Source organism: Geotrypetes seraphini, chromosome 1 (assembly GCF_902459505.1).
Source record: "Geotrypetes seraphini chromosome 1, aGeoSer1.1, whole genome shotgun sequence".
Taxonomy (NCBI): Eukaryota; Metazoa; Chordata; class Amphibia; order Gymnophiona; family Dermophiidae; genus Geotrypetes; species Geotrypetes seraphini.
In genome coordinates this window covers 141,638,342-141,655,045 of record NC_047084.1, presented here as the reverse complement: position 1 = coordinate 141,655,045, position 16,704 = coordinate 141,638,342, and positions in this window count along the sequence as shown.

The window sequence follows — 16,704 nt, the reverse complement described above, 5'->3', positions numbered from 1 at the left end:
CCCTCTAGGGATTCAAGACAAAGTTAGACAAGTTCCTGCTGAACCAGAACGTATGCAGGTAGGGCTAGTCTCAGTTAGGGCAGTGGTCTTTGACCTAATGGCTGCCACGGGAGCGGACTGCTGGGCACGATGGACCACTGGTACGCCCATACCTGGAATACTATGTCCAACACTGGTCGCTGTACATGAAGAAGGACACGGTACTACTCGAAAGGTTCCAGAGAAGAGTGACTAAAATGGCTAAGGGGCTGGAGGAGTTGCCGTACAATGAGAAGTTAGAGAAACTGGGCCTCTTTTCCCTTGAAAAGAGGAGACTGAGAGGGGACATGATCAAAACATTCAAGATAATGAACGGAATAGACTTAGTAGATAAAGACATGTTGTTCACCCTCTCCAAGGTAGGGAGAACGAGAGGGCACTCTCTAAAGTTGAAAGGGGATAGATTCCGTATGAACATAAGGAAGTTCTTCCCAGAGAATGGTAGAAAACTGGAACGCTCTTCCGGAGTCTGTCATAGGGAAAAACACCCTCCAGGGATTCAAGATAAGGGGCTCCTTTTACTAAGGTGCGATAGCATTTTTAGCACATATTTAGCACACGCAGAATTGCCGCACGTGCTTGGCGCTAATGCCAGCATTGAGCTGGCATTAGCTCTAGCCGCGTAGTGCGGGTTTAGAGCATTTTCTAAAATTCTGCGTGTGCTAAAAACGCTATTTGCAGCCTAGTAAAAGCGGCCCAAAGTTAGATAAGTTCCTGCTAAACCAGAACGTACGGAGGTAAGGCTAGACTCAGTTAGGGCACTGATCTAATGGCCGCCGCGGGAGCGGACTGCTGGGCACGATGGACCACTGACCTGACCCAGCAGCTGCAATTCTTATGTTCTTATGTTCTAAGCTGGTGCGAGTAGAAAGTAGAAGATCCTGATTAAGCCAGAAAGCATTAAAAAGATATGCAGGGGGACAGAGGAGGAGAGGTTCTGATGCCAGCACTCCCAGTGAAGACAGTGCCCAGGGTGGTCTGCCCCCCTTAGTATGCCACTAATAACTCCATAAAAGTGTAAATGCTAAATATTGGGAAAAGTCCCTACTTTAATCTAGAGTAATTTCAAATTAAGTGGAAAATAATTCTAAAGAAAAATGTTTGCAAGGTCACCCTTCTCTGAGGAGGCCTTTCCAGGGAAATTAGTAACATAGAAACATAGAGTATGATGGCAGAAAAGGGCCAGCGGCCCAACAAGTCTGCCCACTCAAGAACCCTCCGTCATCAAGTCCGACCTCCCTCAACAAGTCTGCCCACTCAAGAACCCTCCGTCATCAAGTCCGACCTCCCTCAACAAGTCTGCCCACTCAAGAACCCTCCGTCATCAAGTCCGACCTCCCTCAACAAGTCTGCCCACTCAAGAACCCTCCGTCATCAAGTCCGACCTCCCTCAACAAGTCTGCCCACTCAAGAACCCTCCGTCATCAAGTCCGACCTCCCTCAACAAGTCTGCCCACTCAAGAACCCTCCGTCATCAAGTCCGACCTCCCTCAACAAGTCTGCCCACTCAAGAACCCTCCGTCATCAAGTCCGACCTCCCTCAACAAGTCTGCCCACTCAAGAGTCCCCCCTCCCATGAGAATCTATCTTACAAGCATAACTCTGTAACGACCCCACTTGTTTGTCCCATTGTCTCTTGAAGTCGAGCACGCTACAGGCCTCAACCACCTGGCGTGGTAGATTATTCCATCGATCAATCACCCTTTCGGTGAAGTAGTATTTCCTGGTGTCTCCATGAAATCTTCCCCCTTTAGGTTTTAGCGGATGCCCTCTTGTCCCCGTGGGACCCTTAAGAAAAAACATTTCCTCCTCCACTTCAATGCGGCCCGTGACGTATTTAAATGTTTCTATCATGTCCCCCATTTCTCTGCGCTCCTCGAGAGAATATAGGCGCAGTCTGGTCAGACACTCCTCATAAGGGAGATCCCTAAGTCCTGAGACCATCCTAGTGCCCATTGTCTGGATGAACTCCAGTCTCTTCACATCTTTCCGATAATGCGACCTCCAGAACTGGACACAGTATTCCAGGTGAGGTCTCACCATGGATCTGTACAATGGCAGTATGACTTCAGACTTTCGCCTGATAAAGCTCCTTCTGATGCAACCCAGCATTTGTCTAGCTTTTGCTGAAGCTTTCTCCACTTGATTTGCAGCTTTCATATCGTCCCGGATGAGTTCTCCTAAGTCCCTTTCTGCAATAGTTCTTGTCAAATTTTGACCGTTCAAGGTGTATGTTCTGCTTGGATTACTGCTTCCAAGATGAATTACTTTACATTTTTTGGCATTAAAGTTTAGTTGCCAAGTACTGGACCATTGTTCCAGCCGAAGTAGGTCCTGCTCCATAGTGTTGGGAATGGTCGCGCTGCCAGGTTCCGTTGCCCTGCCCACAACGTTGCAAAGTTTGGCGTCATCGGCAAATAATGTAATTTTGCCACAAAGTCCCTGAGTCAAATCCCTTACGAAGATATTAAACAGCATCGGGCCCAACACCAAGCCCTGTGGCACTCCACTGGTCACTCTCTATGTTTTCGAGGGAATACCGTTTACCGTTACCCTTTGAAGTCTGCCGCTAAGCCAGTCTTTTACCCATGCTGTCAGTGTTTCTCCTAGTCCTATCGTGTTCATCTTGCTCAATAATCTACAGTGTGAGACACTATCAAAAGCCTTGCTAAAGTCCAGGGACTCACCCCCATCCAGTTGTCTCGTTACCCAGTCAAAGAAGCTTATCAGATTGGATTGACAAGACCTTCCCTTTGTAAAGCTGTGATGGTGGGGATCCCTTAATCTTTCATCATCCAGAAATGTGTCCAATCTGTTCTTGATCAACTTTTCCATGAGTTTACTCACTATTGATGTGAGACTCACCGGTCTATAATTTTCAGCCTCTGACTTGCATCCCTTTTTGTGGAGCGAGATAACGTTGGCAGCTTTCCAGTCCAGGGGAACTTTTCCTTTGCTTAAGGAAAGATTGAAGAGCACAGCTAACAGCTCTGCCAGGACATCATTCAATTCTCAAAGTACTCTAGGGTGTAGATTCTCCGGGCCCATAGCTTTGTTTACTTTTAATTTTGATAACTCATGGTAGACTTCACTCGCAGTAAATTCCATGTCCCTGAAGGGGTCCTCCGAACTCCCCTTTGTCTGTGGCTGAGGACCGGATCCTGGTGCTTCGCAGGTGAAGACTGAGCAGAAGTAGTTATTGAGTAGTTCTGCTTTGTCTGCGTCTGAATCGGTAAAGTTGCCGTCAGTTTTCTTTAGTCGCCCAATACCGCTTGTGTTCTTCTTTCTGTCGCTATCATATTTAAAAAAGGATTTCTCCCCTTTCTTCACCTGCCTAGCTTTGCTTTCTTCCATCCTGAGTTTGGCCTCTCTGACTGTAGTTTTAACTTTTTTGGATTTGGCCAGATAGGTTTCTTTAGCTTCCAGTCATTGTGATTGTTTGTAGTTAACGAAAGCTTTATGTTTTTGCTTTACTAGTTCCGAGATCTCCGCGGAGAACCACTGTGGTCTGTTTTTTCTGCGTCGTTTGCTCTCGGTTTTTATGTATATGTTGGTTGCTTCTTGCAAGGTAGATTTCAGAGTCGACCATAGTTCCTCTACATTGTCCGTCGTACTGTGGTTTAGCATCACTTGGTAGACGTAGTCCCCCATGTCCTGAAAGTTAGTTCCTTTAAAATTTAGGACCTTAGTCGATGTATTTGACCTAATGGATCCTTTCTTGAGGTGGAACCAAACCATGTTGTGGTCGCTGGATGCCAAGGTGTCTCCTACCGATACTTCTGTGACACTGTCTCTGTTGGTGAGCAACAGGTCCAGGATTGCCTGGTCCCTGGTGGGTTCCAATATCATCTGCTTGAGGCATGCTCCTTGCATGGAGGCTAGTAGCCTTTTGCTGCCGTTGTTTGTAGCGGAAGGTTTATTCCAGTCCACATCGGGCATATTAAAGTCTCCCACTAGCACTGTATCTCCTTGAAGTGTGATGGTTTCAATGACTTCCATTAGTTCGTCGTCTGCATCCTCCTTTTGTCTTGGTGGTCTGTATACAACACCAAGATACAGGCATTTGTTATTGCCCCTGGCAAGATTCACCCAGGATTCTCCCGTATACTTGATGTCTGTGATTTTAGTAACCTTAATGTCATCTCTAATGTACAGAGCTACCCCTCCTCCTGATTTGTCCTCTCTGTCACGGCGGAGTAAGTTATAACCAGATATGACCATATCCCATCCGTGGGACTCCGAGAACCACGTTTCTGATATCGCCACTACATCAAGGTCGGCGTTTCTCATTTACATTTACAGTTCCAGTATTTTGTTGCCTAAGCTCCGGGCATTAGCATCCATTGCTTTCCATTCTTTCTTTTTGCATGGAGTGTTTTCTGACCGAGATAGTTTGTCCCCTTCATTCTTGCCTATGTCCCCTTCAATCTTGCCTTCAATCCTGCTTTTGTCACCCTTACTATAGCCTCTGTCTCCTTCAGTGTCCATGTGATTTCTCCCCCCTGACCCCCTGTCCATGCGATTTATCCCTCCTGTCTCCCCTGTCCATGTGATTATTCCCCCTGACCCCAAGACGGAGACTTCATCTCTCCCTCTGTCCCCCACTCTACTGACTTGATTACCGGTACTTACCTCAGATACTAAGTCTGTGCCTCTCGCTCTACCTCCCTCTCTCCCTCTGACCCCTTTAGTATTTGCGCGATTCCTTACCTCCGAGTTATTTACCCAACTTGTGTGAGAGTGGATCACCTCCCCTGGCTCACCTAGTTTAAAGTCTTCCGGAGCAAGTGAGCAGGCGTCGTCCCAGGACGTTCTTCCCTCTTCCGGTTAGGTGCAGTCCATCTGGTCCCTGCAGTCCCTGAAGTGCATCTCCGTGGTCTAGGAAGCCGAAGTTCATCTCCTTGCACCATCCCCGTAGCCACTCGTTAGTCCTCTTGATTCGTTCTTCTCTGACTCTTCCTTTGTCTCTTACCGGTAGGATGGAGGAAAAGACCACCTGTGCTTCCTGTTGCTTCAGTTTCACTCCCAGGGCTTCGAAGTCTACCTGTATCTTCTCCGGTGAGTTCCTGGTGGTGTCATTTGTCCCAACGTGGATGAGGAGCATTGGGTAGTGGTCTTGGGACTTGATTATTTTTCCAATGCAGGTGGTCACATCCCGGATCTTGGCTCCTGGTAGACAGCAGATCTCTCTTGTCTGTGGATCTGGTCTGCATACCGGTCCCTCAGTTCCCCGCAGCATAGAATCCCCAATGACAACCACTCTGCGCTTCTTAGGGGGGTGCAAATTGGTTGCTTCTTGAGTTAGGGTTGTCATCTGCCGGGTTTCGAGATTACACTCCTGGATGTCTTCCTGAATATCCTCCTGAGTTCTGCTGGCGGGTCTTTCTTGCAGAGGTTGAAATCTGTTGCTTAGGGTGATCTGCGGAGTTGATGTGAGGTTGCTGTGCTTGCTTGAAGATAACCAAGAGGAGGACTGCCTTCTGTGTTTGCTTGCAGAGGTGACTAGTTGCCAGGTGTCGTTGTCTCGAGTCTCTTCTTGTACCCCAGCCATTTCTCCCAATGCTGCATGTCTGGTTGGTTCGGGTGTCTTGAGAATGGACCTGTCTTCGTGCACTTGCTCGGAGACCTGAGACAGTTCTAGGAGGACTCCATCGATAAACGCCTCGCTCTCCCGGATGCTTCTTAGCCACTGCACTTCTTCCCTCAGACTCGTTAGTTCCTGCAGGATGTTTCCATTGAGCTGCTGCTGAGTGTCTTCTTCTGTCTGTACAGAAACTGAAGTCTTCAGGTAGGGCTCATCTTCGATCTGTACAGAGATCTCCGTCTTCCATCGGGGGGGAGGGGTCCTCTTCAGTCTGCACGGAGACTGTAGCCTTCATCTGGATTTCTTTAGCTGCCGGGGAGTTGACCTTGATTGAAGTCTTGGTACTCCTTGTCTTCCCTGCCATTCCTGGTCCTGACTTTTCACTTGGGTTTGTGCTCCGGTTGTTGTTTGTATTCCGGTTGCTGGTATGTGTTGGTTGGTGTACCTGCTTGTGTTGGTTAGTCTGCCTGCTGTGTGTTGGTTAGTCTGCTCGCTGTGTGCTATGTGCTGTCTGTTGCTAGCTAGCTATGTGCTGGGTGTTTAACTTTTGTTCTTGTTCTTACCTTACCAGAGAGGGAGGGATAGGTGGACACAATTCAGAAGTACCTGGGCAAAGGGAGCCAATGGGCCTTGTGAGGGGAGGAGCTAGCAGTGGTTTTAAAGAATGGTCATACCCCATTAAGCCAGCCTTTTTTGTTTGCCCACTACTGGTGTTTTTCCTGTCTCACCTTCTGTCAGCTTGCTTGTTTTCTGTACCTCCATAAGGCTCTACAAACAAAACACCAGCCTAGCAAAGAGGCCACTTCAGTTTAAGGCTAACAGGTAATCTTTATTTAATCTTATTTCCTGGAATAGGAACCTTTAAAACTTCCAAGCCTGTTGCTGTGTCTTTCTTTGTCAGCATTACTGTCTGCTGGCCTATCCAGAGTGTCAGCAAAGGCCTCTGGGATATTATATTAAAAGCCTGATCCTTGTGACTGAAGCAGACTAGATCTCTCCTACCTTTTAGCTAGTTTTGCATATCTGAAGTCAAGTAATTAAGACTAAGAAAAGACCTTTTGCTTATTACTTGGGACAGACAATAAGAACCCAGACGGGCTGGCTTTGAGAAACAGCTCTTCAAAAGGTGCTCACATCTCCTCGGTAATTAAGCTACATCAGATGAAAGGAAATACCAATAGGTGGTACAAACGTTACTGGAAAAGATATATAAACACTAGACTTACCATGAATAATAAGACATACCCTCTCTTCTCTCTCATATATATACACACACCCTTCCACAGGCATCTACATAATCTACATATTCTCTGCTCTGCTCCCTCTCACACACAACCCTCCTTTCTCAGACATTCATAAAACGACCAACATATTACTTGCACACAACAACAAAAATTAGCTCTATGATACATTTATCTTGTAAGCATCGTAACTTTGTAATAAGTCTGTTTCAATAAATACAATATACGTTTTCTGTACCACCTAACTCTTGCTACTACCAGTATTTATTATTTCTATAGCCTTAGCGCTGTATAATTTCAAGTTTCAAGTTTAATGATTTTTTGATTAATCGCTTAATCATAATTCAAAGCGATGTACAATTTAAAATACATTCAGAGGGAAACAATACAATACAAACTTTAAAAAAGATTAAACATATAATACAAATCAAACTTAAATAATAACATCATATTAGAAATAGTTCAACATATTCGTAACAAAAGGTAAAAAGGGGAAGTGAAATACAATTCATGATAGAAAAGTAGAACAAACAAAGGAAAAGAACATTGGGAAGGTATGTAACAGTAAAATTTAACATACAATAGACAGTCCGTGCTCACTGCCTCTGAGGGCCAGACCTGGGACCTAAAAAGACTAGAGCAACAAACCAAAACTGCAGACTTGTACACGGTGCAGGCAAATTTTATTTTGACAAATAAATCTTAAAAAAACCTTTTACCAGACAGGGGACCCAACACGGTCCGTGTTTCGGACAACCTTCATCAGGGGTCCTAATAGGTACAAATACAATATTAAAACAACCATATAAAAATTAAGATAATAAAAGTGCTATATATGAATATTGTATGTTTTGATGATCTTACTTATATTTAAGATAGGTGTTTGGGAAAAAGAATTATAGATGTGTGGAAAGAAAAAATGGGTAAAGAAAGAAAGGAAGAGAGAAAATTCATGCATAGTAAAAATGTATACATAAATATAAAAATATTTGAATTTAATATGCATAAACAAGTTGAATGTGAAAAGCAAATGAATATAGAGTGAGACCAAGATTAACCAAGTTTGAGAGAAAGGGTGAAATGTAGAACAATATAGGAGAAGGTAAATATCCTTGAAATGTGATAAAGACAGAGAACAAGAATTAGAAAAAGAGGAAAATAGAATTATATTATAAATAGACTAAGCAACACACAAAAGATTAAATATTCAGCTCTGAACTGATAGGATTATAAGGCCCTAATTGGCTCAAAATCAACATTTTGAGCCAATCAGAGCCTTAGCCCTCTCCCATGGCATCCCAATGCCACTGGATTTTCCAATAATTTATTCACTTGATCCCAAATGGATCTCCAAAATTTAAGTATCAAGGGACAATAGTACAATAGATGATCCAATGTCCCAACTTCGAGATGACAGTGCCAGCATCTATTAGACTTGGAACTATCTAAATTCTGTAATCTAGCATAAGTTATTCTTGAGAAAATGCCGCCTGACACAGATCCCTAGGAGGAGACCCATAAGCCATGATTCTAGGATTTGTAGGAGGGAAGATACAGATATTTAAACAATATCCACTGTTAAAGTCAAACTCAACCCAAGAGAGAGTGATACAAGCACAGACATACTCATTTCTGCAACTGGGCAAATCCTCATATGCGAATAAATGGCCCTATGTGAGAAAACCACAGCAATGAGCATATAAGGAGCCCTACAAGGACAGACAGTTTACAAAGTTTTACCTGATAAAGCCAGCATATCTCAAACAGCCCTAAATTTGAGGGACAGTTGCTAGAGAAGAAATGTGTATGAACCCAGCCAGAAAGTGGAAGTTTTGATAGAAACTATTTTCCTGAGAGGTGAATTTAGGTGGAAGTGTGCCTTGGCTCGGAAAAAACAACTTACCATCCGGCCTTGTGACCGGTGGCTGCTCTGCTGCTGTTCTGAGTCTAGGTAGTGCCGAAGCCAAGGAGGTGCTATTAAAAAAAAACTCTCTCTCTCTCCAAACATCTCTAGGTTCCACTGGAGCAAGATCATTGCCATCAGTCATTTCACATTCACTTTCATGACTATCATTTGATAGAAGGAAGCAAATGTATGCTTTATTTTCAATATCCTCTATCCCCATTTGCAATGCGTATTGGAAGATAGGAATGGTTAGTAGGAATAATAAGTTAATGATGCTCTGGAGTGGTCTTCGTGATAAGGCGTATGGGGACTGACTTAAAGATCTCAATGTATAGACTTTGGAGGAAAGGCGGGAGAGGAGAGATATGATAGAGACGTTTAAATACCTATATACGGTAATATAAATGCGCATGAGTCGAGTCTCTTTCATTTGAATGGAAACTCTGCAATGAGAGGGAAGCTTTAGCCAATGGGAAGAGGAGATGCAAATGTTAAGAGCCTTAGCCAATAGGGAGAGGAGGAGATAGTGGATGCTCTGGATGGGCCATTTGGCCGTTATCAGTCGTCATGTTTCTATAAGACTCTGGTGAGTCCTCATTTAGAATATTGAGTACAATTCTGGAAACCTCACCTTAAAAAGATATAAATAGGATGGACTCAGTCCAGAGGAAGGCTACAAAAATGGTCAGAGCCCGTTTTAAGGTCTATGGCATTAAATTTAGCTGGTATAAGTTTGTTAATCCAGTGTTTAAGACGTGCCAATTAAATAAGTTTGTGGTTCACTGTCTTTAGAAACCGTTCCTTGAGTAAACTTGCTGTTTAATTTCGGTAGAGTTAAGAGAGCCAGCTCTAAGCTGTGGAGCTTTGAATTCAGCTGCTATTAGCTTGTTAATCCAGTGTTTAAGAACTGCAATTGTTCCATTGACTAAAGTAAGTGAGTGAGTTTTAGTCTGAATTCAGGGATAACAAGCCATATCCACCTGAACTTTTACAGCCACCTATTTGGTTAATTTAAAAATGTAAGATACATTAAGGGCTTCTGTTACAAAGGCGTGCTAGCGGGGTTAACGCACGCGACTTTTTCATCACACGCTAACCCCCGTGCTGGCCAAAAACTACCGACTGCTTAAAAGGAGGCGGTAGCGGCTAGCGCATCCAGCGGTTTAGCGTGCGCTATTGCGTGCGTTACACCGCTAGCGTGCCTTTGTAAAAGGAGCCCTAAGTAATTAGATAGATAGTATGGATGTATGAAATTTCTTTAAGGTTATTTATTTGGTAACACAATAGGTATTTATAATTATGAATTGTCATAAATTAGATGATTATGGTGGCAGGTCAAAAGCGCGCGCCGACAAAGTCGCGCCAAAACAACTGAGCGCAAGGCGGAAGCCCACCTGAAGAAAAACAGTGTTTTAAGGAGCTCCGACGGGGAGTGTAGGGAGGACCCCCCCCTCCCACTTTACTGAATACAGATCGCGCCGGCGTTGTGGGGGGTTTGGGGGGTTGTAACCCCCCCACATTATACTGAAAACTTCACTTTTTCCCTAAAAAACGGGGAAAAAGTTAAGTTTCCAGTATAATGAGGGGGGTTACAACCCCCCAAACCCCCCACAATGCCGCACAACGCCGGCGCAATCTGTATTCAGTAAAGTGGGGGGTTCCCCACTCACATCCCCCGTCGGAGCCCCTTAAAACACTGTTTTTCTTCGGCGCGGGCTACCGCCTTGCGCTCAGTTGTCTTGGCGCGCCTTTGTCGGCGCGCACTTTTGACTATGAACCAATGATTATACTTACTCTGTACAGTATTCCATTTGTTTAAGCTATATGTGACATGAATTAATTGATTGTGAATTTTTATGGAAGTTTTTAACACAGTCATAAGGGTGTCAATGTTGCATGTTATAATTGATTTTCGAAAAGAATGTTTTTGTATTACGCTGAGCTCCTTTATGAACCCTTGAAAAAGGCCTTGTGGGCGAAACGGGTCCCGTCGGGGCATGCTAGAGACACTGCATTTAACTGATAATTAAAAAAAGAATTGCTGTTTAGTATTTGTTTTTGAAAAGGAATAATAAGAAATACAGCAACAGACTAGCAAGCTGCATTTAAAGAGGAAGCAATGAGATGAGCCAAAGCTGGATCATTGGCTTTGCCAGCTCTCTTGCCATCCTGCCATTGACCCAAATAAGTGAGGGTTGTCTTTGCTGCAACAGTTTTAAAAATAATAATAATAATTTTATTTTTATATACCACCCTACCACATAGTTAGAAACATAGAAACATAGAAATAGACGGCAGATAAGGGCCACGGCCCATCAAGTCTGCCCACCCTACTGTCCCTCCCCTCCCTTTGCCCTGTGAATAGATCCCATGTGTCGATCCCATTTGGTTTTAAAATCAGGCACGCTACTAGCCTCAATCACCTGCAGTGGAAGACTATTCCAGCGATCAACCATCCTTTCAGTGAAAAAGAATTTCCTGGTGTCACCTCGTAGTTTTCCGCCTCTGATTTTCCACGGATGCCCTCTTGTTGTCGCGGGACCCCTGAAAAAGAAGATATCTTCCTCAGTCTCGATGTGGCCCGTGAGATACTTTAACGTCTCGATCATGTCCCCCCTCTCACTGCGCTCCTCGAGCGAGTACAGCCGCAATTTGTCTAGCTGTTCCTCGTACGGGAGATCCTTGAGTCCCGAGACCATCCGGGTGGCCATTCTCTAAACCGACTCCAGTCTCAGCACATCCTTGCAATAATGCGGCCTCCAGAATTGCACACAATATTCCAGGTGGGGTCTCACCATGGATCTGTACAATGGCATAATGACTTCCGGCTTCCGGCTGACGAAACCCCTGCGTATGCAACCTATGATTTGTCTTGCCTTGGATGAAACTTGCTTCACTTGATTGGCAGCCTTCATGTCCTCACCGACGATCACCCCCAAGTCTCGTTCTGCTACCGTTCTTGCTAGGATCTCGCCATTAATGGTATAGATCTTGCATGGATTTTGGCTGCCCAGGTGCATAACTTTGCATTTTCTGGCATTGAAGCTGAGCTGCCAGGTCCTAGACCAGCGCTCCAGTAGGAGTAGGTCGTGTATCATGTTGTCGGGTGTCGAATCTTCCAGAGGCCAGATGTGAGGTAAGGGGTGCTGCTGGACAGGGGAACAGACGGGGAGGGAGAAAAAGGAAGGGAGGCCTACTACTGGACAGGGGGGACAGCAAAGAGGTGCTGATGGACAGGGGAAGAGACGGGAGAGGGGGAAGAAAAAGGAAGGGAGGCCTATTGCTGGACAGGGGAACAGCAAAGAGGTGCTGATGGACAGGGGAAGAGACGGGGGTGGGGAAGAAAAAGGAAGGGAGGCCTACTGCTGAACAGGGGGACAGCAAAGAGGTGCTGATGGACAGGGGAAGAGACGGGGGGAAGAAAAAGGAAGGGAGCCCTACTGCTGGACAGGGGGACATGAAAGAGGTGCTGATGGACAGGGGGGAGATAAAAAAGGGAGAAGGGCTGCTGCTGGATAAGGGGAGCAGTGAAGGGGTGGTGGTGGACACAGGGAAGGTAAAAGGAAGGGAGAATGGGTGGAGAGCCGAGGAAAAATAAACACAGAAAGAAAGACAGAAAGCGGCTAAGGACAGAGAGAGAGAAATAAATAAACACAGACGCACACAAATATATTCTAGCACCCGTTAACGTAACGGGCTATAAGACTAGTATATTATATTACAATAATCCAGAATGGACAAAATGGATGATTGTACTAGTAATCTAAATGATGCACGATCAAAAAAAATTTTTATCGGCCGAAGTTTCCACAAGGTTGTGTAACATTTTTTTAGTAGTAAATTTGTGCGGTCTTCCAGAGTTAAATGACGGTCCAAAATGATGCCCAATGCATACTTAGGAAGAAAAGTGGGAGAGAGGAGACACACGAGGGAAGCTAATGCTTGCCCTGGGATTGGTAGCATGGAATGTTGCTACTGTCTGAGTTTCTGCGAGTATTGACTATTTAACCCTACTCTGTGTTTTGCATCTGAAAAGTATGTGTGTTTCCTATTTTGCAAATATGTGTTTCACAAAAGTTAAGTGCCAGCATGAATTCCTGCTCTCAGCCGTATGTGAGCATCAGCTAAATATTCGTGTGCTTATGGGGCTTGGAAGAATGATGGAGACAACTGAGCTTACCTCTCTGGCACTGAAAACCACATTAAGAAAGCAGATATTAAAGTCTTGTAGCAGAGCTCGTTAATTGGCTGCTACAGAATGTCCAGCATTTACACATCAGGAAAGTAAATTACATTAAAGAGAAGAGACCACCACGGTTTTTAAAAGAAGTCGCTGAAAAGAAATCTGGCTTAGCATTTGTAAACTGCATGACATTCTAAAATGTATTTTCTAGAGGAGAGGAAGAGCAGGGGAGATACAATACAGACAATTAAATACTTGAAAGGTATGAATATAGAGCCAAATCTTTTCCATGAACGACTACTTCGAAAAATTGCGAGCCATGGAATCGAAGGTGAAATACTCACGTGGATTAAAAACTGGTTGGCGTACAAAATGCAGCAATCCGCTTCCTACACAACCTCAACTACCATGACCCTATCTCCCCAGCCCTCTGTGCAAAGCACTGGCTCCCGATCAATCAACGCTGTGTTTTCAAGGCCCTGGTGATAGCACATAAAATAATCTACGCCACCACCCCAGCATACATAGGATCCAAGCTAACCCTGTACACCCCCACCCGCCTCCTCCGCTCTGAAATGGAGAAGCGCCTATGCATCCCCCCAGGAAGGTCTCTCCTGTCAGAAATCGCCCGCAAACCGCTCCTACAGCCACTTCATCCCCCATCTCTGGAACCAACTCCCCCGACAAATCAGACTACAGAACTCTCTGATGACCTTCCGGAAAGCAGTAAAGACCCTCCTCTTCAACTAGAACATAAGAATTGCTGCCGCTGGGTCAGACCAGTGGTCCATCGTGCCCAACAGTCCGCTCACGCGGTGGCCCCCAGGTCAAAGGCCAGTGCTCTAAATGAGTCCAGCCTCACCTGCGTACGTTCCAGTTTAGCAGGAACTTGTCCAACTTTGTCTTGAAATTCTAACTGCAAACTACCCCCTTATATTCCCCCTCCTTTCTGCACCCTCCTGTACTTAAGTTGCTCTTCTAAAATCAGTTAATCCTACATTTAAAAGACAAATTCAATCCTCCGAATCTTTGCCTACAGCACAAGAATTGGCAACCTACCTTATTGAGAAGGTCAATAATATCAGGAAAAACTTAACCACGAATCAGTTTTCCATTCCTATTCAAGAGCAGATGGAGTCAAGATTATGATTATCTGCCAAATGTGCACAATTCAATCTCCCTAACCTTAGAGAGCTCAAATCTCTTATTAAGACTATCAATACCAAAGGCACGCAATCTGAACCAATTCCTCCTTTTATCCTAAAGTGGTACTTTGCAATTTTTGGTCCATCAATACTTACTTTAATTAATGAAAGTTTACAACAGAGCTTTATGCCCATAGCATGGAAGAAAGCATTCATACGTCCCATCATGAAAGATCAAAAAATTAGTTCTGAAGAAAAATCGAACTATAGGCCAATTGCTAATGTTCCTTACTTGGCTAAACTGACGGAGAAAATAGTATTTAATCAAGTAGCAGAATTTGTAGAAAAAACGAATATCCTACACCCTAATCAAACAGGTTTTAGACAATATCATTCTACTGAATGCTCATTGATAGGCATGTCAACTTCCATACTTTATCACTTAGATCACCACACATTTGTTCTTCTAATTTCAATTGATCTTCGATACTATTGACCATAATCTTCTTATAGACAGACTTCAATCTATTGGTATCACAGACCAGGTCCTGCTTTGGTTCAAATCCTATTTTGAAAACCGCTCTACTACTGTCTCCTTTAACAATTCAACCTCAGAAAGTTTCTCATCATCATACGGCATTCCACAAGGTTCTATTCTTTCACCTCTTCTGTTTAATATTTTTCTCGTGCCTCTCATGACTCTTTGCCAATCTATTGTTTTTTCTGTATTTGCCTATGCGGACGATATACAGCTTATTCATCCTTTGGACCCTAATAGTGCCTTTGAAATATCAGCCATCAAAAACTGGAACAGATCCACCATTGGCTTGAAATAAATAGACTGGCCCTTAATATCAATAAAACAAACATGCTTTTCCCCTGGAAAGATGGTTATAAACTTACCCTTCCAATCTCTATTAAAGGTATCCCTCTTAAGTTGATAAACAAAATTAGGATTCTAGGGGTTATTTTTGACGATAAATTAACTTATCATGATCACATTAGTCACGTTGTTAAATCAACCTTTTACAGACTGTCAGATTCGCTCAGGCCCTGATTCTCTAAAAGTGCGTCCCGATTTTAGGCAGCTGTAGGCATCCTACAGCTGTCTAATCAGCCAATCGGGATGCACGTTTTTAAAAAAAAAATGCTCCCCAGGCAGGCCGCCTATATTGAAGGCGAGGCCCGCAAGACACCTAGGCCCTGATTCTGTATAGGACGCCCGGGAGAGGCGTCCTATTCAGAATCGGCCTAAACTAAATCCCGATTCTGTAACCAGCGTCCATGTTATAGACGCAGGTTAGCGAATCGGGTTAGATTAGACATCTCTAGGTTCCACTGGAGGGGAGGGGGGTGCGTCTTCAGGCAGGAGGGTTTGGGCACCCTCCTGCCAGTGATCGGTCAGGGGGCCACGGCCCGCTATACTTATAGCGGCTGAGAGATCCCTTGCCGTGATAAGTATAGCGGCAGCGTCTACTTACAATGCATTTTGCTGGCCTACATTTTTAAGCTTCTCATCTACTAGGGAGACGCGTAGGGCCGCCTAGGTTCAGCCTAAGGCCCGCCTAAGGCCCTTAGACGAGCTTAGGCATCTTGCGGGTCTCCCTAGGCTCCCGGAGGCGCCTTCAGGCCTGCCTGGGGAGCATTTTTTTAAAAAAAACGTGCATCCCGATTGGCTGATTAGACAGCTGTAGGACGTCTACAGCTGCCTAAAATCGGGACGCACTTTTAGAGAATCAGGGCCTCAGTGTCTAAATTTTTATGTCCAAAGTCTCTGAACATACTAATTCATTCTTTGGTCATTTCAAAGATTGATTACTGTAATGCCCTATTTAAGGGATTGGCTCTAAAGGAAATGAGGCGTTTACAGATCGTTCAGAATGCTTCTATTAAACTTATCATGAAAGCTAAGAAATTTGATTATGTGACCCCGCTACTTAAAAAGGCCCATTCCAGTCGCTCATCGTATAATGTACAAATTAAATCTGCTTACCTTTAAATCTCTGACATTCAAAACCCCAGCTTTTATTTATAGTTTTGATTCCTTATACTACATCCAGATTACTGCGGTCGAATGACCAACACTTATTGGTCATTCCCTCTCTTAAAATTATCAATTATCAATTAACGGCAGCAATCCATTTTTTTCCGTTACAGCTCCACAAACATGGAATTCCCTTCCAATTTACTTAAGAGAGGAAAAAAACTTGGAAAGATTTAAGAGCAAACTTAAGAGTTTTCTTTTTAAAGTTGCATTCAATGAATAATTAGAAAACAAATAGTATAAATTAAAGAACTAAGGCCAGGCGGACTTGTACGGTTTGTGTCCCATATATGGTGATTCGGTGCAGGTTGTGCTGGGGAGGGAATCAATGGAAACTCCATTAACTTGTAACATGAGGACGTTACTGGCCATACTTTATGACAGATATCCTGCAAACAACGGGATGGTTGGATAGGCTGGCGAGCTCGGACAGCAACTTCAGCAGTTGGAACCTAAGACGTTACCAGGCGGACTCTAGTCTGTGGCCCAGAAATATCAAAGAAGAGACAAGGTAACTTCATTTTGTATTTCTAATGCAAATAACTAATAATAATAATAATAA